Source organism: Lycorma delicatula, chromosome 3 (assembly GCF_047948215.1).
Source record: "Lycorma delicatula isolate Av1 chromosome 3, ASM4794821v1, whole genome shotgun sequence".
NCBI classification, from domain to species: Eukaryota; Metazoa; Arthropoda; class Insecta; order Hemiptera; family Fulgoridae; genus Lycorma; species Lycorma delicatula.
Window position 1 is genome coordinate 26,821,440 of NC_134457.1, and position 20,478 is coordinate 26,841,917.

At 29.5% G+C, this 20,478-nt stretch overlaps 1 long non-coding RNA gene across 2 annotated transcripts; it reads left to right on the plus strand.

The window, feature by feature from the left end:
* The first annotated feature begins 39 nt into the window (after window positions 1-39).
* Window positions 40-16,299, plus strand: LOC142321476 (uncharacterized). Of its 2 annotated transcripts, XR_012755644.1 has the most exons (3): window positions 40-265; window positions 11,619-12,224; window positions 16,193-16,299. It is a non-coding gene; the product is annotated as an uncharacterized LOC142321476 (long non-coding RNA). The 2 variants fall into 2 exon arrangements; XR_012755645.1 differs by lacking the exon at window positions 16,193-16,299 and having other exon boundaries at window positions 11,619-12,292.
* The last annotated feature ends 4,179 nt before the right edge of the window (window positions 16,300-20,478 follow it).

Genomic DNA, 20,478 nt, shown 5'->3' on the forward strand with positions numbered 1-20,478 from the left:
ATAATCTGCTAGAATTATTACGGCAATATCCAGTAAACACTGGCTGTGGTTGTCATTAATTTTGAGTTGATTATTTGTTTATTTTGTTTTTATGAGTAACTACAAAAAAAAGGCCCCGAAAATCCAATTATATATTTAAAAAGCCTGCAGGTGATCGAGGAATAAATGAAAAAGAAAAAGTTAATATGTGAAATATTATATTACACTATGCTAGTTTAAATATAAGTTGAGGTTACATTTGTAGGTTATGTCAAACTTAAAGAATGTAAGTACAATTTCATAACTGATTTCATTAGTTCCTCGCGAATAAAATAGACAATAGTAATAACAATAAATTTATTTATTTTCAACTGCATCAATATATAATACATACATGAAAAATACAAGAAACCCATGAAGTGTAATCCATAGAGTAGGTCTAGTAGTTTACTACCCACAAAGCTAAAGCTTGACCATAGGTAGAGCAGTACTAGATCAACAATTTAATTAATAAAAAATTAAAATAAAAAACCCTTAATACACTTAACATCACACATGCACTGTTTTCTTCAGTCATTTTTCTCTCACTTAAGACAACACAATATCTTTACATTTGTATCAGGTCGGTGTCAATAAAGATACTATTTAATACAATTTATAAATTGAATATGATTGGAATCAACATTTTGGTTATTAATGAATCTAATAAGCTTTACCATAAAATATATGCGAAAACAAATCATTAATAAAGATTATGAATAGAATATGCTTAAGAACAGATTCCTGAGGAGACTCCACAGTTCACCTGCAAGGTATTGGTAACATTTGCGCACAACTATGCACTTACTTCGGCCCTCCAGATAATATGCAAAACATTTTAAAGCTATACCTTTAATGTCAGCACATTAAATCATTTTATCTAATACAAGCAAATGTTTAACTGTATCTGTTGATTTATGAATATCAAGAAATAAGCCAGAAACCTTTTAACCATAAAAATATTAGCAATTTCACTATCATCAGAAACAACTTTACCATATACACATATTATTGATAATTTATTTTTAATAGCAGACATACCAGTTCACTGATTTATAATTCTCCACTGATTCTTATTTCTTCATATTTTCCACTCAGGTAATTCCTTCATATTTTTAAAATATTGTTTTTAGCTGCCGTAATCCCATCAGTCTTTTTCTTCAGTTGTTCCCCAGCAGTGCTATCCATTATTTAATTTTAAGTAAAGTAGTAAAAGTAGATTTGTTGAAGGACACTATTAGAAAAATATTTTTTATGTGATAAAATTTTTTAATGCATATAAACTAATATCTTTTCACTAAGTATATGCTAATTCCATGAAAATTTGTCATCTACCATCAACCTTTAATAAAATTCACCTGAGATGACTCAGTTGCATTGTAATTGAGTATAAGCACAATCACATTATGGTTTATTAATGGAGCTAATAAGCTGAAACCAAACGTAAAAATTAGATATTGGGATTTTAAAGCATTAAGAGCTTTAAAATCCCAATTTTTATATTGACATAAAACCATAAGCCTGAATTTTCCAGATAAGTCTGAAATCTAAAAAGATTTTTAGATTAATATACTAGAGCAGTATCATCTGAAAAACATGTAGCTTTACCATAACATTTATGTAAAAATAGGTCATTAATAAATATTATAAATAGAATAGGTCCAAGAACCGTATCCATTAAAAATATTCACAATTTCATTCTCATCAGAATCAACATTACCATTTACAAATTTTATTTTTAATAGTAGACATACCAGTATAGGGGTTTATAATTTTTCACTGATTCTTAGTAGGTAATTCATATTTTTAAAATATTAAATTTTATCTGCCATAATCCACACATCTATTTTTTTTAAAAATCTAATGTATTCAGTATAATTTTGTGGCTGTGAGAATTTTTACGCCATTTCTTATACAATCCATCTGAGAAATTGTAATGCACAGCCCAACTGTTGTCCATGGCATAAAGTAAAAAAAACAGATTTTGATTAATTAATATACCGTAATAAAATATCTAAAAAGTTATTAAACTGAAAATCAACATCATTATCAAGAATTTTACTGCAGTCATGTTCATATAAATGACCTTAATTTATCATAATCCAGAACCTCTTTAAAATCCTTAACAAAATTATTTTGAGTTCTGCCCTTAGAAATAGTAATGGCAACAACCCTATGACCATTAAAATGTCAGAATAACAACACAAGAAATATTTTGTTTATATAAACTTGATTTAAAAAATGTGATAAACACAGGTTAGCTATCATTATCAGTAACTCTAGTATCCAAGCGATGATAATGTGAAAACATTTTTCGCCCCAAAAAAAAAAAAAACTAGTATAAAAATTAATTAAGGAGCTGTACCCATTCATAGTGAGTACTTGTAGATATTGTTAATCATTATTATCCATTCTTTCATTAATATTTATGTTAATATTAACCATTAATAAGGTATCGCATGTTGGAATTGTAGGAAGAAGAAGGTGAAGGTCAAATATCAAGTCTAATTTTTCTTATTCCAGCCATAAACACTGAGAGTGTAAAAACTAAACTAAATATATTCCAAAAGAATAATATCTGTATCCAGTGACTCACAATCTATTGTCATACAGATAAAACCCTCCAAAACAGATCCAAACACAATAAGCCCAGTAGCTTTAGAAAAATTACTACACACAAAAAATTATGTAATCCATTTTTCTATATAAAGAAGCCTTATCATTTCATGCATGTTTCAGATAGAAACATGCATTAGTGCAGAATTTAAAAATTCACATCTAACCAGTAACCAGTAAAAATGAATTTGCATAACATATACAACAAACATAATTTTTTCATACACACCCACAGATATCACTAATATCCCCTTGTCAATTAAGTACAGACAAAACAACTCTTCTCACACACGCATTCATACACTCTTATCACACACACACATTCCCATAACCAAAAAGAAAAAAATCATCAATCTATCTATCCAGAGAAAAACACTACTCATATGAAGCTCCTAAACAAATCGTAGGTTAACTTCATTAATTACTGGTGGTAATGCTTAACTTAAAATATTGTAGAAAAAATTGAGTAAGTACTGTAATTAAGTAATTGACTGTTTCTGTATAATACACAAGCAGAAATGGAATTGAAAAACAAGTAATGTAGTAACTCAGCAGTCCCCTTTAAGAGTCTTAATTCACTACATTTATGATTTAAAACTCATATTCCAATTATCATTAACAATATGTATTTAATTATTACATATGTATTTCAGTACATGGCTTTTTTAAGTCTGAAGATGATTATAAGGATGAGTATTACTTTAGCTGCAGATATATTATTTATTTAATAGTACCATAAATTTTCCCGTTCTGGAACACCACTTTTCTCTATAGATTTAGCTGGCCACCTTGAAGCCTCCAATTTTCAGTAGACATAGATTCATTCATGTAAACAAAGTTATATCAATTCTCCCAACTAATATCTGAAAGTTTAACAATTTTACTTTAGGAACTCAACTTTAGTTCAAAAGCAATTAAATTTGACTATTCAATAGAGGTAGTCTGAAAGTTTCAGAATTTCTTTAAAAAATTGTGTGATAATTGTCAATCATTACTTCATTTAACTGAAACCCAATTACAGGTGATATTCTATTCAAAATATCAAAAAATATGTTCCAAGTTTCTTCAAAGGGGGGTCCCAATTATATTTTCTCAAGTACTGGTTTATATTATTATTTTTAGTATTTAAAACTTTTGTCAAATTTTATTTAACTTTAAATTTTTATCATTTATTTTCATCAGTTTATTAGAGAAATATATTATAATCATTTATGTTATTCCATTTTTGAATTTATGGAAGTATCATTTCAATATTATCAATTGATTATCCTTTTTTTCTTGTTTCAGTTAAAATTACCTTTTCAATGTTATCAGATTTGCTTAAAATCAAATCCAATTTATCTTCAACTGAAAAACTTTCTTTAATTTGCCTTTTCCCTTTCTTTTTCTATTTTGTAGCAGAACTTGTTCTTGATGTCATTTGAAATTTCTGAATTATTAATTCTGTTAAAAATTTTAAATAATAAAAATTTAATTTTCAATAAATATTACCAGTGTTTGACACAGATAAGGTTATAGATGTTGAAATACTTAGAAAATACTCCCAGATGAGTGAAAGTTTTAAAAAAATAGTAAAGAAAAAGTGGAAAAACATAAAGTATTGCTTTAGGATGAACTATACTGAAGGAAGTTGCAGGTGCAGCAACTTCATATTTGATGATCTGTGAGTAATAGTAATAATAATAGGTATTCAAAGTACCTGGGTGATAGTGATTGCAAAGCCTTCATTTAGGTATTTGAAGATTACATGATGTAAATTCTTATCTGGAGCTGGAAGATTGACTGATAAGGAAATAACCAGCTTGCAGAATTATTTTAGTCTTTCTATTTGATGAAACCCAAACAATTTAGAAAAAATGAGAAGAAATGTTTTACATAAAATATACATTTACCAAAGACCGCAAAAAAATTCCTGTTGGGGAAAATTTCTGGTGCAAATTCAATAGATCCAAAATCACAGGTGAACAGTGAGTACACTGTTAAACATTGGTGGTAAACATTCTTTACCACCAGCTGTAGCTCAAGTTATCAAATCAATCTTTGAAATCCTATCAGATAGAAACCTGTTATGGAAATATTTACATGTAATTACCCAAAATCCCAAGGAATCTTTTTATAGTCATCTGGAACAGACTTTCCAAAATGTTTTCATTGGACTTTATGCATTCAAAGTTGAAGTATATGATGCTGTCTTGTCTTTCAATGAAGTTGCTTAGGAAATTATGTTTAAATAAACACTTAGTATTTTAACCCGGTTATAGTGCACTAAATATCTTCAAAAAAATTGACAGAGTAAGAATTAGTAAGGGACTATTTCATGCAGTTCTATTTCTGAAAATTCTTATTCTTTAATTCTTAAGTATAATTTTCTCAAAAACTTGTTGAGCTAGGATGATGAAATTTATGCTAGAACCTTGTTAGTGTTTTAAATGTGCTCTTTGTAGCTATTAACCACACGACAGAAAAATTTATTCATAATTTTTTATAGCAAAAACAGAAAAATTGGGTAATTAAAAAATTTTTGTTTAAAGTTATTTAATTACACAAAAGTCAGTAAAAAGTGAAAGTTATGTGGTAAATAACTGTTTTTGAATCAAAAAGGTATCATAAATACTTTTAAAAAATGTACAATTTACATTAATGATATAGCCTATATTACCTCCCCTTAAAAAATTAAAAAAGTTTTCAATTCTAGTGATGGGTTGATCTCATAGAATCAAATATCCAATTTAATGGTATATTTTCTTACAGTCAGGTTTTATTTTTTGTATGTACGAGTTAGTAATGAATGATATTAGAATGAAGGGATACCAAGGGTGAAATTGGATAGTGAAAAGGGTTATGAATCGTATTATATAATACTATAGGTTTTAATTTTATAAATATATTATGTTTTGTTATTTTCAAATTATATTTGACATTGATCTAATTAATTGGTCTTGTTTAAGACTTTTAACTACTCCAATCTGCCCTTCTCTTGCACTGCCTACTTCCTTGAAGAGATAGGAACTGAAAATTGTTATCACTCACAAACATATATGTGGGCAATATAATTTCCAACAATTGTGCCATGGTGGTATCCTTAAATAGCCAACTGCTTCTTTATTGGTACTAAGTGGGATGTAACCTCTACCTGCGGTAGTATATGGAAACATTGTTTCCTTACTAGTAGTTGCATAATAAGCCAGAAATTGGCTTAGGTGCATACTGTAATATAATAATTAAAAAATATAATATAATTTAAAATTATTTAGATGTAATTTTATCATTACATTTGTATGCTAACCCACTTGACTGGTCTTGTGGGCAGTCAACTTGTTGCAAATCAATTGTTTAACAGCTGATTTTCAAAGTTGAAGGTTCTGAGATTAGATTCTTAGTAAAAGCTAGTTAATCTTAGTAAAACCGGCGTACTTTAGTGGTTGGAGTTCAATTAATCACACATCTCAGGATTGGTAGGTCTGGGTCTGGTACGAGACAAAATTTCATTTGCATGTCACTTGTATCATCCTCATCTAATTGGGCCATATGGGGGTTGCTTATTGTTGACAAGTTGAACATATTGTAATGTACACTTTAGGAATATAAAAAGGTTTTGTATAGTACTATATTTTTCTATATTATTATTTTTCTTTATTGTTGACTTTATTAAAATCTTATTTAAAAAGTAAAAGCTGTGCATGAAATTTAATATTGTTATATTGGTATAACAATATTTACAATATTTGTTATAATATTGCTATATTGGTATAACAATATTTGTTATAATATTTATATTTGTTATTTGTTAAATTGAATTTAGCAAAGTTCAAACCAACCTCCACTTCAGCTACCATGTAATCAAGATATCACATCTATCTGAATTCTGATTAAAGTTAGTAAATCATTATTGATAGAAACAGAAATATTACATAATTTATTACATCATCTAGAGGTCTTCACAGATAAAATAGTTTTGGTATGTGTATATGTTTGCTGGTACAGAAAAGATAACTTCTCCCTCTCTTTTACAAAGTGATAAAAATTCATTTATGAACTGTGATTTAACAATAGTTACTTGACCTCTTGGCCTCTAACTTCATAAGGTAATTTAGTTAAATATGGCAAAAAACAAAATTTGCTTTTGCTGTTCCCATGCTGGGCAAAATTACTATAAACCAATGAGTTGTGGGTGGAAATAACTTTACTGCCTGGAAGTAACTTTTACTGTCCCTCTTACTGCTTTCTTTATTGGTAGATTGCCCATACTTACTATTTATCTCTTTCCATTCACTTGATGATGAGTTATGTGAATGCCGGTCAGTTGCTCTACCTCTACCTGTGGTCACTGAGACCTTGATAGCCAGTGCAAAGACCTTTAATTAGCAAATGTATTACCTTTTGACTTGACTATAATGTAAATTTTAATCATCATTGTATGAATGCCCTGCCAGAGGAATTGGTGGACTTAAATAGTTCAGTAAGAATTACCGGTAGAATCGGTAGCATTTTTCATGCTCATGATCACAAACTCAGTTCATTTTATTTTGTGTTTGGGTTATATATGTAGTGTGATTGACTACTATACTTCTATAGTATTAGTAATTATTTTTAGTGGTAAGTGTTGTATAGTGTAAGTCTAAAAAATTCATATACAGTATAATTATCAGGATGGAAAAAACAGAAAAACTATACAGTTTACATTTGAAATTTCAAAAGAAAAAAAGAGTTTGTGATCATCTAGCTGAAAGTGTTGCTTTGACATCATAGGTTAGAAAGTGACTAAATGTGTAAGTAGTGATTCACTCTTGGAACCGATTCACCTAGCTCAGCTAAAGAACAAAAGTTTAGTAATGCCTTGTTTGATGATCCTTATTAAAATCTTGGATTCTGCCTAGTGATGATAAAAAAACAAATGCTGTTCTATAAATACTGTAATATTGAAATTAACAGTAGCAAAAGCCTTATGCATAGACATGCAAATACCCCTTAGTATAAAGCAAATGTAGAATGTACAATCACCATCTTTAATGTAGCTACCAGTCTATTAACAGCATCTGTTCCTCGTTACATAAGAAGCATGTGGTTGCACTGATACTTTATATTTAATAAGTAATGCTGTTTAGCGGTTAATGCTAGAAATATCTTATCAGAAAAACTGTTTCTCTTTGATTGTTGATAAATCAATAAACACTTCTTTTACAAAATCATTAGCTGTTGCTACTCAACAATGTGATGAGTCAAAAATGGTAGAAGACTCATTCTTAAGCATCACTGACAAGTCAGTAGTTCATCTTTGTTCAAAACAATTATTTTGCTGCTTGAAGAATTAGCAGTACCACTTATAAACTTGTTAGGATTTACCACTCCACAAAAAATAATGCCTCTATAATGATGGGACAGCAAACAGGAATTCAACCTGGGCTTAAAGAGTTGATTAACATTTATATATATCTAGATGCATTTGGCACAGCGTTAGTTTGTAGACTTCACGAGCTTGTACTGTAAATACCTTCCAAATGCTGTTGAAGAGCTCTGTAGTGACATATCCAATTTCATTAAAAAGAAACGAGAAAGATAAGAAGAATTTAAGGTGATTCAACATTTATTGGTTCTTAAAGCTCATAACTTAAATTAAGTAAAATATGATGGTTTTTTATAAATGATGTAGTTCAAAGGATTGTAGAACAGTGGAATGTATTACTGTCTTATTTTAGTTTGTGTTTGTACAGTTGTTTTGATCGCAGGAGATGGTGTTTGTCTCTTTCATTTTGCTTTTCTATCTCAATTTACGATATTCGAGTACAATTTCTAATTAAAGTATGCTTTGCAATGACCATTAATTAATCACAAGGACAGTCACTGAAAGTTGCAAGAATCAATTTAAGAGAAGACTATTTTTCCCCAAAGCCAATTCTAAGCAGCCTGGTCCAGAGTAAGTTCTCCATTAAGTTTAGTGATACCAACAGAAGGACTACTAACTTAATGTACAAAGAGGTTCTGACATAATTTTCTGATGTAATTGTAATAATTTGTGACTTTGCATCATACATATTTTTTAAAAGCATTTTTCATAATGTAAATACAAAACAAATCCAGCAAATAGTCAGTTTATTTTTCAATTCAATCAATCTATCAATTCCTCAATTAAATTTTTGTGGGTGAAGCTGTAAAGGGTAAATATTAGTGAGTCTATAAATTATGTACAGACATCATTATGATTAGTATACATTTGCATTTATAAAATAACTGTTTGAAAAATAATGTATAAAAACCTCTTTCATTTCGTCACAGGTCACACTCTTTTGCAATTCTCACAGTATCAATCGCCAATTTATAATGGGGAGACTATAGGTGAGATGACGGGCAATCCTTTTTTTAAGTCATGATAGTATGAACAGTATGATATGAATTTATGCTTTGTTGCAGTATACAAGTCTATTCAGAAAATAACCGAACATTTTTAATTACACGCCAACAGAGATATTTAGTGACATGTGGTTGGCAGCATTATGTTCCACATAACCTCCTCTGTAACCACATGCTCTTATTGTTGATATCTCATTTGATTTTCATGTTTAATTATTTTAATGCTACGTGTTTAAGTGTTAGTAGCAATTTTTGTAATGTGTGATTTTTGGGAGCAACGATACAAAATTAAATTTTGCGTGAAACTGGGGAAAACTTTCACATAAGTGTTTCAACTTTTGAAACAAACTTACGGAGATGATGCTCTGGATCGTACACAATGTTACAAATGGTTTTAACGATTGAAAAGTGGTCGTCAGTTAATTGAAGATGACCCACGACCAGGGTGGCCTTCGACTTCAACTGATGACACCCATGTTCAGAAAATCAACAATCTGGTGCTTTCAAATCGCTGATTAACTGTCACAAAACTTGCAGAAGAGGTTAGCATTTCAGTTGGATCATGCCACGCATTTTGACTGAAAAATTGAACATGCATCGAGTTGCAGCAAAGTTTGTTCCTCCTTTGATAACCGAACAGCAGAAAGAACATCGAGTGGACATTTGTCGGCACCTTCTTGAGCAAGCCAAAGATGATGAAACATTCATGCAAAGGATTATAATGGGAGACGAAAGCTGAATTTACAGCTACAACATGAAACAAAAGTTTAAACACCAAAAAAATGCTACTAACACTTAAAACACATTGCACTCAAAATAACAATAACATGAAAACCAAATGAGATATCACCAATCCAAGAACATGTGATAACAGAGGAGGTTATATTGAACACAATGCTGCCAACTGCATGTCTCTAAATATCTACATTGGTGTGTAATGAAAAATGTTCTGTTATTTTCTCAGCAAACCTCATATGTGAATGATGGAAAAGTATTCAACAACAAAAATCAAAAAGATAAATCACATATTTGTCAAAAAATTCATGTAGATAAAAAAAAGATTGAAAAACATGAAATGGATGACAGTATTTCAGAAAAATTATTTACATTTCTGTGATGATGTTCATGTGGATCATTCATGGATAACAAGGCATTTAAAAAATATATGAGCGATGATCATACCTCACAGTCGGCAGGATTTTCAATTTTTTATTCATTATAAACACTTGCAAAATCTCTTCCGAGTCACAGTACAGCTATAGAATTTCATACAATGCTAACAGAACAACTGAGATCAGCTGGCCTTGACCCAATGTTGTCAATGAAGCTGTGTGCATGTGATACACTGATTCTTACTTTCTGGACAATCAGAGTAAATTTTTGCCAATTATCCAAGAATAAAAATTAATTCTTAGAAAAGGATTGTTCAATATCATCAGAAATTACTCTTGCGCACTTTAGAGGTTAAAAAAAATTTACACAAGGTTGGCAGTACCGATTTCATTTAAATGAAGTTGTGAATTTCTCTCTGTAATTTATGTGAAATCTGCATGGCAGAAAGTGGTGTTTAAAGCTCAAGCTCATTTAAAAGAGGATGTGTTAGTGTACATTCTAGTATTGTATTTTTAAATTTTTTTATTATGTAATAAAAAAAACCTGTTAAGTACCCACATTTATGTGTAACAAAATTGATATAGTAAAATAAAATTAATTTAACAGGATAATAAACCAATGGATGTGGTAGCCTTGAACAGTTAATAAATTGCAAGCACTCTTTCAGTTAATTAAAATATTTAATAAGAAGGTGTTCAACAAGTAAATAACAGATAAGAATAATAAACTCTATCTTTTTTATTACTAATTGGAATATTCACTCTCTTGATTGAATTATAGCTGGCACTGACTTTGAAATATTAAATTATTTTTTGTCCTTTGTCTTAAATTTGTGTTTATTTTTGCTTTCTAACTTTCTTTTATTTCTATTATTTTTTAAAATTTTATTTACATAATTTTTATTTTTTTATTTTTCCTAAAATGTTTATTTATTTTTGGGATTTATAGTAATATTTAAATATATAAACAATATATATATTCTGGAGTGCTCTTGCTGTAGCTTATTTGAGCCATATGTCTAAGCTAGTGATTCTCAATCTTTTTAGCTCCATGACCTTCAAAAAGTTAAGACAAAAATATAATGAATACTTCACGTTCCCCCAACTGCAACCCAATGTAACCTTGTTAAAACTATTCAGTTGTGTTGACAGCGACAGATATGAACATGCATGTATGAAGTGTACAAACATGATCATGAAGTTTACAGGTTTACAAGTTTACAAGTTTACATACTGATCTGTATGTGCTCCATTTAATTTGGTTTGCTAGCATAACATTCACTGTGAGAGCATCATGTTTGAACATGCATGTGATATGTTTGAACACGTCATGCTCTTAGCAGTATAAGAGGCGTAAGGGATTGCAGAACATCAGTTGAGTTTTGGATGAGAAGCATGTAACTAAACCTTTTAAGTTTTTAAAAGCGTAGTTTCATTGAAATTAATAATAATTCAAGTTTCGGTTTTTTAGTGCGCGGTCAAATGGTGTAACTGTGTTTTTTTATTTTTATTTATTTTTTTCAGTATTCAATTTGATGAATCAATAGATGTGGCAAATATTTCTCAGTTCTTATGTTTTCTGAGATAGGAATATGATAGGAACAGAACAATAGAAGAAAATATGTTGTTTTGTAATTCAATACCTGGTCATGCAACAGGACAATGTCTTTTTGACATTTTTATGAAGATACTATAAACTATAACATAGGCTACTATAAACTGTAACATAAATGTTTTGCAGTACGTAGTGATGGTGCAAAGACAATAACAAGAAAAAACAGTGGATTTCTGAAAAAATTAAGATTGTTTTTTCCAAGGGTGCGAATGTAGTTCCAACATGATTGTACCACAGCTCACATGGCAAGAGCATCGATTGAAGTGGTTTGACAAATGTTTCCTGGACATGTCAGTTCATGATTTGGCGATGTTTCTTGGCCCCCACACTCACCCAATCGATCGATTTGTGAGGCTACCTGAAATCAAGAGTGTATGTGAACAAGCCACACACAATCGAAGACTGAAAATTTCCATTCATAAGAAATTGAAAGCTGTGCAGAGCTTTAAGGAGAGGCTCCAAATTTGTGACCAACAAGGATGTCATCTTATTGACATTTTCAAAATGTAATTAAGGTATGTTAATTTCAAAAATGCAATAAAAATATTATTTAATGAAAACTTTTTTTCTACAATTAATACAAGTGAAGTTATTTAGTAGTGAAAAACATGTTTCCTCTACTCCACCCTTATTATGATGAGCAATATTTACAAAAAATGACGTAAAATATTTCTCTAGCAGACTCAGTACTTGAATTTTTTTTGTTGAGATGACTGCTTTTGGTCAATTTGCCCTATGAGAATAGAAATTTGTAGCATTTGAAAATGCCATGCCTGACCAGGTTTCAAACCAGGACCTCCAGATGAAAACTTTCAACATATAATTCCACATAAGTGTATATAATGTTTTTTTATATATTAAATAATGCAATATCAAAACCTATAAAAACAATTCCTCAGAAATCATGAAATATTACTGTATGCACATCTCTTGTTATAAAGTGGCAGAACACATACAATAAAACGAAATTTTATGGTAATATCTGTTCTCTTTAGAAATAAACATGTTTTTTTCTAATAAAAAACAAAAAATAAAATTAACAAAATCCTTCTCTTCAGTGGAAGTCTGGCTAAATAGATTAATAGTTCAGTTAGATTCTTCTTGGGATAAGGCAGGCGTTTAGTTTAAGAAAGGATAAGCCTGTATTTGGATAGTCTTTTATTACTAAAGGAAGAGCAACTTATATTGATAAACAAAATTGCTCATTAGAAAATAGCAGAAGTGCATTTTTTTCACACTGCATAAAGATAACCCAGTTTCCTGAGAATTTGTGAATGGAATGGATGCTTGTTACAAGATGTTAACTCCTTTGGATGGGGTTGTTTTCTCATTACCACCAATTTCCTGTATTCTTGATCCCTTCCCACCCCAGTGATGTTAAAAAATGATTGGAATTTCATTTATGTGGTTAGACAGGGTTATCTTACCAATTGCTTTATCGAGGATATTTTGGGTTAAAAATCACAATTGGGAGTGAAGTTTAAACTTAAGTTAAAGTTTCTACATAATTTCTTATAAGCAGAAATATGTAAACATGTGATCTTGAATGGAACTGTACTATCCTAGTCTTAATCACAAAGATAAAAATGATTATTCAATCATCATCAGCAGCATTAAGTCTCAATATTTACTAACTTGAAACATAAGAAAAAAGTTGTATCAGCTGTGAAAATAAACTTCTTTGTATAGTTAGTTTTATGATACTCAGAACCTTTAGGAGCACTATAATCACAGAAATTACAAAAAATGAGAACTATACAGTTCGTGGTTAGTAGGAAATTCAAATTAAAACTGAACATATGCTTCTATCCTTCACTAAAAAGAAGTGATCAAAAAATAATATGTACGTTTTATTTATATTTATATGATTCCAAATACCAATAGATTAAATGAAATTTGGGTTTTCTTTTTTTTACTTCATTATATATCATTAGCATGGTATGAAATAAATCCCAAAAATATAAAAATGGGTACTAAGAAAAACTCCATCACACTAAATTGCCTAGGATTTGCAGATGACCTCGCTCTTTTAGCAAATAATATTCAAGAAGCCAAAACACAAATCATGAGCCTTCAAAACCTAGCACAAAAGATAGGGCTTCATATCTCTTTCGAAAAAACTGAACTAATGGCCATAGATCCTCTGGTAATAGAGCACATTACGGTAAACAATCAGAAAATTAAAATAGTAAAACAATTTAAATATCTAGGGGAAATAATAACTTATAATTTAAATGAAAAAGTGACATGGCAAAACAGGACAAATAAAATGATTAAATCCCAAAAATTAACTTGGTCAACATATAACAAAAAATGCCTTTCTGCTAAAACAAAACTTAAACATTATAAAACTGTAGTACAGCCAGAAGTCACCTACGGAAGCGAGACCCTTTTCAAAATCACTCAGAAAAACAGAATTGAAAAAATTCTGAAAATAGAGAGGAGAATTGTCAGAACGTGTATCAATAAAAAACACCAAAAAGAAGGCCAATGGTGGATTGTGCCAAATGAGGTGGTGTATCGAGAAATAGAGCCTGTTACTGATACTATGCGGAAAAAAAGAATCTCTTTCTTCGGTCATCTCATAAGGACACCGCAAACAAGACTGTCAAGAAATATCATTGAAAAGCTCTGGTTCCAAAAGCTAGAAGTAGGATGGATCAAAGAAATTAGAGAAGATATGAAAGAATTGGGAATTTCCCTGACTGACCTACAGAATAAAACTGGAAAAATTACAAAGCTAAAAGATAAGAGCATTAGATTTAAACAAAAGACAGACAAACTACAAAATACAACGAAGAGGGTGTTTACGGATGAAGAAAAGAAAGCAAGATCTGAACGGATGAAGTCCGTTCAGATCTTGCTTTCTGACCAAAACTGGGCAGCTCGAAAGAGTAAAATAACACGCTTTTCTCAGAAAAGATCCAACTAAAATTGACTTAAGTGGTCCCATGTTGGCCGTAAAAGCATAATAATAATATAATATCATTAGCAAAACATTCCTTTGGATGTTCCATTAGTTTTCTGAATTAACTGAAACCAAAGGGGGATAGATAATTCATGGCTTCCCTTCTGTACAATTTCAACATTAACATACGACAATAACAAGTTCAATTTCATAAAAAGTGTATGAAACATTATTTCTTGTCAACAAGACTGGTCTTCCTGACATGTAACTCATAATGCAATTGATGGGTCATTACTATTTAACAACGGTGATGCATGTTTCTGTATGTTCACGACATTTGATCTTATTTTCATATTATATGAGATTTTATTTTTTTGTCCATAAGAAACAAATTATGTAATGCACCTCTTCTTGAACATAACCAATTATATAAAGCATAATTTTAACATGTTATCACTCTATAATGAGACCGGTGCACCACTGTTTGATGCATAAGGAATCTTATTTTTTCTCACTATTCAACTACAAAGGCTTTTTCAATGTTTATATAGGCAAATTTGAAAGGATATTTTTGTTTGAGTAACCTTTGTTAAATGTGTAATACCTTACACAGCTTAATGTTTACTAACTTTTCAAAATTGTATGTAAATACTTCATTCTAAATAAAGATTGTATGCATACATTCTGAATAAATCTTCAAATGCTACAATATTATGTTGTAACGGTTAAAACAAAATAAATATCATTTATGTGGTAAGACAGGGGGTTGTCTTTACCAACTGATTTATTGAGGATATTTTGGGTGAAAAAAGCACAATTGGGAGTGAAGTGCTCTTTGGGTAGAATCATATCCCTAATCCTAATATTAAAAATACTTCTTATTCAAATAGCTGAAGTGCAATAACATCAATAATAAACAATACTTACTGGGTATAAGAATCATTAATGATTTCAACTGAAAAATCACCAATCCTAAAAACTAAAATAAAACAAGAATGTGCTTGGCTGAAAAGGACAACCTGGTTTTAAACAAACCCATATAAGTTTATGCTTGGAAAAATAACTAAGTACCAGCTCATTTTCATTCATAACAGATTTAATTAAAAGTTTACACAGCGTAAAGAAATAATAAACAGGAAATTCAAATTTTAAAACTTCAAATTGTCCCTATATTTATTTCATTACTGTAAAATTTTGACTTTGTAAAAAATAAAACAGAAAATTAATTCCACAGCAATAAATCACATTAAAAACTAAAAACAAATTTTCTAGCTTAGGGAGTAGGAATCATCCACATCACCCAATTTCAATGTTATACTAATATAACATATATATAATAAATACATATTTATATATAGCAAGTGAATATCGTAAACACCTGATCAAAAGTTAATGGCAGTTTCAGATAAAATACATGGACTAAAAAACAACTAATTCTATGATCTTAATAATTTTTTTTATGTAATATAGACTTACAAATTTATAATATATTGTGATCTTTTAACCTTACTATGTATTTCTGCAACTTATACCTAATGTTTGTATTGTGATTTTCTTTTATTGCTTTTTTTACAGCTGTAACAGGGCATGTTACTACCATCATATTGGTAGAGATGCATTCATGTATGATGCTGGTATGTTGATATATCGTACATAATTTTGGTTCTTTTTATTCCAATGAAATATTTATTATTAAATAAAGAATATCATTATTATTATATCAGATCTCAACCATTATAAAATAGGAATTTCACAAAAAAATTTGTAAAAAAAAACTAAAATAAGAAATCTAATTAATGGTTTTTGTTTTATAAATTATAATGCCAAAGCAACAAAATCTTTTACAAAACAATACAAATATCATCAATAAAACTAACAAAATTATGCCTAATATTTCCTCTGCAAAAATAGCAATATTTTTATACAGTATTTTTACAACGCGCATACAAATTTTTTTACAAAAGATTTTAAGCACAAGTTGTTAATGTAACAAAAGAATTCTCTTACTAATAATCAATTTTAAATAACTTTTGGCCCTTCATAAAAATAAATAGTTATGAAAAACAATTTATCCACAAAATTTCTTAAACAAGGGATGTTTAACAGTCGGTCGTTTATATTCAAGGTACACAGCATCATCAGCTCCAGATAACGAACTCATGTTACCACTACGTCGAGATGTACTGCTGGTAGCACGTAAGCCTTCACCAGGAACCCTTTCCTCATCTGCATCCATTTCACTAGCAGCTAGCACTTGCTGTAATAACTGTCCCTGCTCTTCTCTTGTTTTATAAAGCATATCTGGTTCCTGAATACAGACGTAAAAATCAAAATATTAAAACTATTTTTAAATAAATTGGAATATTTTTAATTTATTTTATTAGGTTATCTATATTTAAAACTATTAAAGTACACAGAAAAATATTTCCAAATTTTAACAGCAAAATTACATCATAAACATAAAAAGGTGACCACAAGTAGTATAGCAAAAACCAAACAAGAGAAAAAAATACCAAATTACCATCAATCTTTACTATATTATGTCAACACCATTATAGAAATGAAGATTAAGATATTATGCAATAGAAAAAAGAATGTTAAATGAATTAAAATATTAAAACATTGTAACCATACATTTGTAGTAGTTAGTATATACTTATATAGTTTTATAACCAAACATTCTTTACTTATAAATAAGATAGTCATAATTTTACCAAGAACAGTCATTTTTTAAAATGAAAATCGGTTATCGGTCAACTAAAATTGACTTAAGTGGTCCCATGTTGGCCGTAAAAGCATAATAATAATAATATAGATATTGCATATAAAAATTATTTTTTAAGTTATTATTACAATGTTAAAAATAATGCAATACTTTGGAATCAAATAAAAAATTCTAAACATTAAAAACATATTTTCTCAGAGATCTTTACAATGATAAAAGTAGAATATTTTATTAGCCGGTTAAAAATTTGACAATAAAAATTGTAGTCTAGGATTTTGGATTTTAACTGCAAGATTTTGCCACAATATACATAAACAATGTATCATGAAACTTTGCATTAACCAAGGATCTTTGTTTTCTATTTGGTAAAAGTGAAATTTTGATATTTACTTGTCTTTTAATGTTAGAATATGACATTAATAAAAAAGTTATTAAATTCTATTAATAAAGTTGATATACCTATAAATCTTCTTCAGCACAATATCTTTCTAGAATATTCCTCCTTCAAGAATAAATGTGCTTGCAATAAAACTTTTGAAATAATAGAATGGATAATATAGAGTTAATTATAATGGTTAATGTAGATAGAGTAATTATAATCAATCATATGTGCTGAAATAAAATTGCGAATTGCAATTTGTAACTATCAAAACATAAGTTGTCATAAACAGGAGGTTTGTAATTAGAAAGCTGCCAAGTAGTACGAAAAGTACCATCAATCTCTCATTAGGGTTGCCATGAGTGGGACAGACCTTAATCATTACAAAAAAAAAATTATGCTACTTTTGGAAAATAAACTATTTTATACACAAAACACACAGATCTGGAAATAATTGGGTATTATTTATAAAGAATAATAAATTCAAATTACACATATAAAATATAAATTAACATTGTATATACTGCTGGTATAATTATTAAAATTATATGAATTGATATAAAAGGGATGTATATATAAAAGATATAATTAGTCAGGATTACATAGATTTTTGGTGTTCTTAGACGATATGTGCAGAAATTTAATAAAATTAAAATTGGTATATATATATATATATATATTAAAATACATACAAGAACAATAATCCTAAATCTATAAAAACTTGGTACTGTGTATAAAAGGAAATTAATATAACTAAATATAAATACAATATCAATCTCATCATTAGAAATAAAATTTCAATTATTTATTTAATTACAGAAAAAATCATGGCATATAATTCAATTTCTATTAAATAATATTTTCTTATATTATTAAATTGTTTTTTATTACTTACAAACAAAGATTGCTTGGTAAAATTAATTGACAACTAGGTAAAATTTACAGTTTAAAGTTTTATAAAAATTAATTTAAAGAATTGATAGGCTGAATATTTTTGTAATTAAATAATTCAAAATAGAGGATTTATTATATTAATATAATGCAGAAGTTTGATAAGTATGAATAAGAATAAATTAAATAAAGATAAATATGAATTAGAATCACATCATAGTTAATGAATTTATAAAATAAACAAATTTAATTTTTGCAGCTATGTAATTAGATGAATGCAACTGACCTAATGTAGGTTACCATTAAAAAAAAAAACAACACCTTTTATGTATAAAGAGTACGTAATAATTAAGTGCAGATGTAAAAGTGGTCACTGAGGATAATACTTCAGGATAAAGTATTCATCATACTAGCAGCATAAAATTTACAATAAATCATGTTTAAACTCATAGTTTTTTGAGTACGTGTACCTTTTTCTTACATAATTTTAATTTATATTTATTTTTAGTTAACATAAAAAAAGCTAAAAGAAATAATCTGATAAGAGTAATAAGAAATTGATCGAACTTAAAATTATTTAATAATGTTTCAAGAAATATTAACTTTGATTGCTGAATGATTTTCAAGGATAATACAACAAACTATTAAAGCACGATAAGAAAAACTATTTACTCTAAGTAACATCATATTACAAATAACTTAAATCACTCTGATGAAGTAACCCAGTTCTCTGACTGAATTACGTATGAAAAATAATTACTATAAGTTCATAGTAAACTATCACACTTATCAGAACTTAAAATAGTTTCTTATAGCCTTCTGTAAATTGTATTAAGAAACATTTATTAACTATTAAGAAACTATTTTATTAACTAAACTTACAATTAATAATAACAATTATCAACAAACAAAGAACAAGACACTTTGTTTAAAAATATAATAATAATTCATTTGATCTAGGGGATAGAGTTTCAGAAAGAGGGAGCAACATGTAACAAAAGAAAAAAAATACCTGAACTTTGTCCATTTTCTGTTCTGTCCTAACCTTACCTAAATAAGCACCTCTGCCTGTTCCTCCATTGACTAGGCCGGTACTCAGCTATGAGGCTGAAGTGGTTCTGGTACAAGATGAGGGGTACGCCTGCTTATTGGATGGAGGATAGGACTTGCAGGCCAATTATAAGGTGTACTTGCTGATGTTGGTGGTACACTTCGTGAATGTGTTAACATTGGTGACATACACTGCACACTATTGTTATTAGTATTACTACTGCTGCTGTTTTGTATTGCTGGTAATATTGCAGCAGATTCTGGGTGAAGGAAGTTGCGGTGTTCATTTGCTCGATCGGATGATGTTGAGTCACCTTGGTTATTTTGTGATTGTGATATACAATGTGCTAATAACTCTGGTAATAATAATTCCATCTACGGGGAGGTCCAAGACCTGAAGGAGCTTGCTGAAAAAAGGTGGCCCCAACAGGCCTTCGAGCTAGTCGGGGAGGTGCGGGGCTTACCCAAGGCGGATGACGAGCGTGCATGTGTCTATGTGCTGGACCTTGAGGGCGACAAGAAGTCAAAAATAGCTTGCCGGGTCTGCGACCTGGCACCCGGTATAAAGAGGAAGCTGAACAGTGGCGCTATGCTCCCAGGCACTGTGGTGCGACATGTCGCGGCCACAGACGTTATTGGGGAAAAAGAGGAGATCGACCCGTCGGGAAACCTGTACGTGATACCAGTTAAAGGGGAAGACATAACTGCTGTCGACTGGTTGCTATCTGCTCTGGAAACCGTTTCAACGTACGAGGTACACCCGGTGACTGTTGCGGCGCCAGGGGGTAAACTGGGTAGCATAGTTAAAAACACCCT